Here is an 8,763-nt window from a genome sequence, read left to right as displayed (position 1 = left end):
GAGAGTGCGTATAATCCATGGACTCAACATTAGTTATAAAGAACTCACATACTTATTGCAAAAATCTACAAGTCATCAAAAACCAAGCATTACGCGCATGCTCCTAGGGGGTAGATTGGTAGGAAAAGACCATCGCTCGTCCCCGACCGCCACTCATAAGGATGACAATCAAATAACACCTCATGTTTCAAATTTGTCACACAACGTTTACCATACGTGCATGCTACGGGACTTGCAAACTCTAGCACAAGTATTTCTCAATTTCACAATTACTCAACTAGCACAACTTTAATATTACCATCTTCATATCTCAAAACAATCATCAAGTATCAAACTTCTCATAGTATTCAATGCACTTTTTATGAAAGTTCTTATTATACCCATCTTGGATGCCTATCATATTAGGACTAATTTTATAGCCAAAGAAAATTACCATGATGTTCTAAAGGACTCTAAAAATAATAGAAGTGAAGCATGAGAGCTCAGTAATTTCTATAAAATAAAACCACCACCGTGCTCTAAAAGATATAAGTGAAGCACTAGAGCAATATTATCTAGCTCAAAAGATATAAGTGAAGCACATAGAGTATTCTAATAAATTCCAATTCATGTGTGTCTCTCTCAAAAGGTGTGTATAGCAAGGATGATTGTGGTAAACTAGAAAGCAAAGACTCAAATCATACAAGACACTCCAAGCAAAACACATATCATGTGGTGAATACAAATATAACCTCAAGTAAAGTTACCGATAGACGAAGACGAAAGACGGGATGCCTTCCGGGGCATCCCCAAGATTAGGCTTTTGGTTGTCCTTGAATTTTACCTTGGGGTGCCTCGGGCATCCCCAAGCTTAGGCTCTTGCCACTCCTTATTCCAAAATCCATCAAATCTTTCCCAAAAACTTGAAAACTTCACAACACAAAACTCAACAGAAAAACTCATGAGCTCTGTTAGTATAAAAAAACAAACCACAACTTTAAGGTACTATAATGAACTCATTATTTATTTATATTGGTGTTAAACCTACTGTATTCTAACTTCTCTATGGTTCATACCCCCCGATACTAGCCATAGATTCATCAAAATAAGCAAACAACACACGAAAAACAGAATCTGTCAAAAACAGAACCGTCTGTAGTAATCTGTATCAAACGTATACTTATGTAACTCCAAAAATTCTGAAAATAAATTGGTGGACGTGAGGAATTTTCCTATTAATCATCTGCAAAAAGAATCAACCTAAAAGCACTCTCCAGTAAAAAATGGCAGCTAATCTCGTGAGCGCTAAATTTTCTGTTTTTTACAGCAAGATCGCAAAGACTTCACACAAGTCTTCACAAAGGTTCTACTTGGCACAAACACTAATTAAAACATAAAAACACATCTAAACAGAAGCTAGATGAATTATTTATTACTTAACAGGAACAAAAATCAAGGAACAAAAATAAAATTGGGTTGCCTCCCAACAAGCGCTATCATTTAACGACCCTAGCTAGGCATTGATAATTTTAATGATGCTCACATCAAAGACAAGAATTAAAGCACAAAGAGAGCATCATAAAACACGTGATAAACACATCTAAGTCTAACATACTTCCTATGCATAGGCATTTTATAAGCAAACAAATTATCATAGCAAGCAAAAATTAGCATATGCAAGGAAGAAGAAAGAGACGATAGCAATCTCAACATGACGATAAGTAATTTAGTAAGATAAAAATTTATACAACCATATTTTTCTCTCTCATAATAATTACATGTAGGATCATAGGCCAATTCAAAAAAATAGCTATCACATAACATATTCTCATGATCCACATGCATGCTAAGTTGACACTCTTCCAAAATAGTGGGATTCTCATTAACTAAAGTCATGACCTCTGCAAACCCACTTTTATCAAAAATACCATAAGGTTGAACATTCTCCAAATATGTGGGATCTAAAGTTGACACTCTTCCAAACCCACTTTAAATATTATTGCAAACACTGTTATCAATCTCGTATTCATAATGGGGCTTAAATAAATTTTCAAGATCATAAGAAGAATCACCCCAATCATGATCATTGCAACAAGTAGTAGACATAGCAAAACTAGCATCCCCAAGCTTAGGGTTTTGCATATTATTAGCACAATTGACATCAAGAGAATTTATAGTAAAATCATTGCAATCATGCATTTCATCGAAGGAATTATCAAGTATGGGTGCAATAGTAACGACCTCATGTTTAACATAAGTAACTATAGCAAATTCATCTTCATAAATATTGGCATCATGGCCATAAGAATAGCAAGCATCATGTTCATCAAGGGATATTTAAATAAAATCATCGAAATCATAATTATCTATAGACTCATGCATATTATTATTTTCTTCCAAAGCGGTCATTCTTTCAATAATGTCTTTGACATAGACATTATGAGCATAGTTTTCATAGGAATATTTAAGTATGTCAAAATTTTCAGATTCGTACAAAGTAATATCATACTTTTCAATCAAAGAAGCAACTTCATAAGCACCCTTAAAAGCAACAAATTCTTCAATTTGTTTGATATTATAGTAACTATAAACACCTTTGCATCAGAAGATAAGATTTCATTATCATTAAACTCAAATAGGTAGGGGAGGTGTTTTTAGGGTTCTTAGAGCAGCAAGTAAAATCATAAATTTCACAAACATTCCAAGCATAACACAACAATCTGTTTATTTGATCCCATAAGAGTCTCCCTTTTTCAGACGAACGGTGAAGCACAAAATGAGCATGCTCATTTAAAGATTTCCCATCAACTAGGGTAGTTGGGCTTTCAGCACGAGAGCATATGGATCGAGGATGATGCAAGTAGAACACTTTAAGTGGATCCATATCAATAGATTTTTAGCAAGCAAAGATGCAAGCAAATAGAAGGCACATGGAAACACAAACAAAGATACATACGGGAAGAAGGCGAAGAAAAGGCAAAGGTGAAGTGGGGGAGAGGAAAACGAGAGGCAAATGGCAAATAATGTAATGCGAGGGAGAAGAGTTTGTGATGGGTACTTGGTATGTCCTGCCTTGTGTGTAGATCTCCCCGGCAACGGCACTAGAAATCCTTCTTGCTACCTCTTGAGCATGCGTTGGTTTTCCTTGAAGAGGAAAGGGTGATGCAGCAAAGTAGCGTAAGTATTTCCCTCGGTTTTTGAGAACCAAGGTATCAATCCAGTAGGACACTACACGCAAGTCCCTAGTACCTGCACAAACAATCAAGAACCTTGCAACCAACGCGATAAAGGGGTTGTAAATCCCTTCATGGCCACTTGCAAAAGTGAGATCTGATAAAGATAATAAGATAAATATTTTTGGTATTTTTGTTGTATAGATTGGAAAGTAAAGATTGCAAAATAAGCGGCGACAGAAATAGCTCGTTGGCGGGAGATTAATATGATGGAAGATAGACCCAGGGGCCATAGGTTTCACTAGTGGCTTCTCTCAAGATAGCATAATCTACGGTGGGTGAACTAATTATTGTCGAGTAATTGATAGAAAAGCTCATAGTTATGTGAATATCTAGGCATGATCATGTATATAGGCATCACGTCCGTGACAAGTAGACAGAAACGATTCTGCATCTACTACTATTACTCCACACGTCGACCGCTATCCAGCATGCATCTAGAGTATTAAGTTCATAAGAACAGACTAATGCATTAGGCAAGATGGCATGATGTAGAGGGATAAACTCAAGCAATATGATATAAACCCCATATTTTTATCCTCGATGGCAACAATACAATACATGCCTTGCTGCCCCTGCTGTCACTGGGAAAGGACACCACAAGATTGAACCCAAAGCTAAGCACTTCTCCCATTCCAAGAAAGATCAATCTAGTAGGCTAAACCAAACTAATAATTCGAAGAGACTTGCAAAGATATTAAATCTTGCATATAAGAATTCAGAGAAGAATCTAATATTGGTCATAGATAATCTTGATCATGAACCCACAATTCATCGGATCTCGACAAATAGACCGCAAAAAGAATTACATCGAATAGGTCTCCAAGAAGATCAGGGAGAACTTTGTATTGAGATCAAGAGAGAGAAGAAGCCATCTAGCTAATAACTATGGACCCGAAGGTGTGTGGTAAACTACTCACACATCCTATGGTGTTGATGTAGAAGCCCTCCGTGATCGATTCCCCCTCCGTTGGAGCGCCGAAAAAGGCCCCAAGATGGGATCTCACGGGTACAGAAGGTTGCAGCGGTGGAAATAGGGTTTTGTGGTGCTCCTGGATGTTTTCAGGGTATATGAGTATATATAGGCGAAAGAAGTAGGTCGATGGAGCCACGATAGGCCCACAAGGGTGGGGGCGCGCCTATCCCCCTGGGAGCGCCTCCCTACCTCGTGGCCGCCTCGTTGCTTCCTTGACGTCCACTCCAAGTCTCATGGATCGCGTTTGTTCCAAAATTGATCCTCGCGAAGGTTCCATTCCGTTTGGATTCCGTTTGATATTCCTTTTATGCGAAATACTGAAATAGACAAAAAATAGCAATTTGCACTGGGCCTTCGGTTAATAGCTTAGTCCCAAAAATAATATAAAAGTGCATAATAAAGCCCATTAAACATCCAAAAGAGATAATATAATAGCATGGAACAATCAAACATTATAGATATGTTGGAGACGTAGCAATATCAACCAGGCTCCTGATCCAGAGGTTGACTTGCTCAGAGTGATTCGCAGCTGGTCTTCTGCATCCTTCCGGAGACGTTGGGCATTGTCCAGATCTCTGGACAGTTGCACTTAGCCAGATTCATTAGATTCTGCCGCCCTTTCCATGGTGTCGATCCTGGCCTTGAGATCCGTGATGGTGCCATTGGCAGTTTCAAGGATTTGGGTCCTGGAGGAAAGCTACGACTGCATATCAGTCAGGAGAGCCTCTGTCCTCCACACTTCCTCCTTGAGGGTCTCTGCCTCTTTGATGCTTCCGACAAGCTCTTCTGTCAGCCTAGTCATAAGCTGGCCAATGTCAGTCTTGGCAGTGGATGCGGCAGATAGGTCATCAGTGAGTTTCTTCAATTGGGTTGCAGAATTAGTTGTGAGGGTATCCAAGGCAGATTTGTGCTTGTCTTCCAACTCTTTGGTGCGTTGATGTACGAGGGCCTCCAGATCATCATCATTGGCGCGGAGGGTAGCTCCAAGCTTCTCCTCCCGGAGGGACATCTCTTGCTCTCTGGCATCCAAGCGCGCCTTGCGGTCCGCCAGGCGCGCTTTACGGGCCATGATATCTTCCCTCATCATCAGGAGCGGCTCTTGCTACCTCATAAGCACCTTTGAATTGCTTGACGTGCTACTCGTGCAGCTCCAAACACTTGTCATTCAGTTTCTGATCCACCCTGCCGGTGACTCGCGCCGCTCCTTGAGCCCCGCCACTTCTGGTCATGCTGGGCCTGCATTTCCTTGACACCCGTCACCATGGACTCCAGGAAGGACAAGTCCATTGCGACGGCAACTGAATCACCCGCCTCTCCAACCCCTTGATGCTCCACGCCCGCCACCATTGATGGGCCGGGGCCTCCAGTGTCAGGCTACTTCAAGACCAGTGCCAGACTCGAGGGGGGTGGTGAGGTCTCCATCGTGGGCCCGGAGGAGGGAAGGGGATTCATGGTTTGGAGAGGGATCATCTCCTTGACCACTACTCCCACCTCTGGGGTATTCTCCGAAGAATGCTCCACCACCGCCAAGGAATTAAGGCATGCCCGACAACGAGGTGTTGTTCCTCCGCAGTGGTCATCTTGGCGACCTCGTCCACAGCAGCTCTCCCTATGCTGGCCACCTCTTCTAGCAGCTCTGGCTCTTCGGCCTGGGGCACTGCCGGAAAGAGAACGGGTGAATTGCGGAAAGACAGAAGTTTCAGATGAACGGGATATAAGGAGAGGCGATTGTCGGATTCCGGGCTCCGGAGACCCTGGTTAGATTCGAACTCTAGGGTGAGTGCAAAGAACTCAACCTCCCCGGTCTGCCTACTCGCTGATCTCATAGCCTAACTCGATGAACAGGAAGAAAATGGGACTCAACAGTTTACTCGGGTTAGGGCCACCTTGCGGTGTAAAACCCTACTCCTGCTTTGTGGTGGATTGGCCTCGAGGTGGGCTAAGGATGAACTAGTATAGTGGTAGAACAACCTCAGGAGGTGTGTCCTTAGGCTGGTGAGGGAGAGGATGGTCTCAATGATCCGATCCCCTACTATGGTGGTGGCTAGGTTATATTTATAGTGGCCTTGGTCCTCTTCCCCCAAAATGAAGGCGGGAAGGGATCTCACAACGGCCAAATTCGAAGGGAGACAACCAGTACATCTTATCCTGACGAAAGGTGGTCTTCACCTACAAAGCTTCTGGTCGTGACACCGTGGTGGGCTCGGCAATGACCTCCATATCGCCGTCCTGGCGGTCCTTGTCTTGTTGCATGGGAATGTAAACCTTTGGCTGATTCCTTGGGACTGCGCGCCTGCGCTTGCCTCTTTAGCACCAAAGAGGGAACTGCTATATTGCGCTCGCTGGCGCCTTCCTAGCCTTGGTCATCATGGCTTGCATCATCCAAACCTCACGAGGTGGAGGCTTGCATAGAAATCTCCGCTCCTTAGGAGCCAGCCTGAGGAGGCCGCTCCTTCTGGAGGTCTTGGCGTCGTCCGCCTCGCGAGGGTCTCATGTTGCTGGTGCTGAAGGTGGGTGGTACCAAGCCGTAAATGGGGCCACGCCGTGGGCCGTAGTGTAACACCCACGATGCGGCTATATCTCCCACGTGTCGAGGCACGACTTAGAGGCATAACCGCATTGTGGTTTTGTCGCAAGAAGGGTCATGTTCACACAATCCCATGTAATGAACAAGAATGGGATAAAGAGTTGGCTTACAATCACCACTTCACACAATACATAAATATAATCCATACATCATCCAAAGTACACACATAGACCGACTACGGTCAAGATCCAAATGAAAATAAGACAACCCCAAATGCTAGATCCCCGATCGTCCCAACTGGGCTCCACTACTGATCATCAGGAAAAGACACATAGTAACGACCACGTTCCTCATCGAACTCCCACTTGAGATCGATCCCATCATCTGCACTGGCATCGTCGGCACCTGCAACTGTTTTGGTAGAATCTGTGAGTCACGAGGACTCAGCAATCTCACAACTGCGAGATGAAGACTATTTAAGCTTGTAGGAAAGGAATGTGTAATGAGGTGGAGCTGTAGCAGCAATAAGCATATATGGTGGCTGACATAAGCAAAAGAGAGCGAGAAGAGAAGCAACGGAACGGTCGTCATCTAGCAATGACCAAGAAGTGATCCTGAACTCCTACTTACGTCATTCATAACTCAAACCGTGTTCACTTCCCGGACTCCGCCGAGAAGAGACCATCACGGCTACACACACGGTTGATGTATTTTAATTGGGTCAAGTGACAAGTTCTCTACAACCGGACATTAACAAATTCCCATCTGCCTCATAACCGCGGGCACGGCTTTCGAAAGATAATACCCTGCAGGGGTGTCCCAACTTAGCCCATCTTAAGCTCTCACGGTCAACGAAGGATAAACCTTCTCCTGGAAAGACCCGATCAGTCTCGGAATCCCGGTTTACAAGACATTTCGACAATGGTAAAACAAGACCAGCAAATCCGCCCGAATGTGCGGACAAATCCCGATAGGAGCTGCACATATCTCGTTCTCAGGGCACACCGGATGAGCAGTCCGTACAACTAAAACCAATCCTCGAGTTTCCCCAAGGTGGCGCTGCAAAGGGCTCTAGTTTGGACCAGCACTCAGAGGAACACTGGCCCGGGGGTTTAAAATAAAGATGACCCTCGGGCTCTAGAAAACCCGGGGGAAAAGGCTTAGGTGGCAAATGGTAAAACCAAGGTTGGGCCTTGCTGGAGGAGTTTTATTCAAGGCGAACTGTCAAGGGGGTCCCATAAATCACCCGACCGCGTAAGGAACGCAAACTCAAGGAACATAATACCGGTATGACAGAAACTAGGGCGGCAAGAGTGGAACAAAACACCAGGCATAAAGCCGAGCCTTCCACCCTTTACCAAATATATAGATGCATTAATTAAAAAATAGATATTGTGATATCCCAACATATCCATGTTCCGACATGGAACAAACTTCAACTTCACCTCCAACTAGCAACGCTATAAGAAGGGCTGAGCGAAAGCGGTAACTTAGCCAAACAACGGTTTGCTAGGAAAGGATGGTTCGAGGCTGACATGGCAATATGGGAGGAATGATATAGCAAGTGGTAGGTAGCGCAGCATGGCAATAGAACGAACAACTAGCAAAGCAAAGATAGAAGTGATTTCGAGGGGTGGTCATCTTGCCTGCAAGGTTCTCAAAGTTGTCGAAAGCTTGACCCTCGTAAGCGTACTCAACAGGTTCCTCGTTCACGAGCTCGCCTCCCGGCTCTACCCAAGACAAGAACACAAGCAATGGAACCACAATCAATCACGAGAAATGCACAAGCAACATGATGCAAAACATGTATGATATGCAAGATATGATATGCGATGCATATGCGTGCTCCGGAAGGAAAATGATGAACAAGGCGGTAACTTGGCAAACCAAGCATGCCACTGGAAAGATGAGATGATTTCGGTCGAAATCGATATAAAGATCACCGGAAACGGATGCACGGTTTGCAAATGGCAAGCAAAACAAGAATGACACGAATCTACGATTAACAGCAAGATAGCACTTAGAATGCAACAAATAACAATGCTACA

Source organism: Aegilops tauschii, chromosome 6 (assembly GCF_002575655.3).
Source record: "Aegilops tauschii subsp. strangulata cultivar AL8/78 chromosome 6, Aet v6.0, whole genome shotgun sequence".
Taxonomy (NCBI): Eukaryota; Viridiplantae; Streptophyta; class Magnoliopsida; order Poales; family Poaceae; genus Aegilops; species Aegilops tauschii.
The sequence above is the reverse complement of the archived record's forward strand: the minus strand, read 5'-3'. Positions refer to the sequence as shown.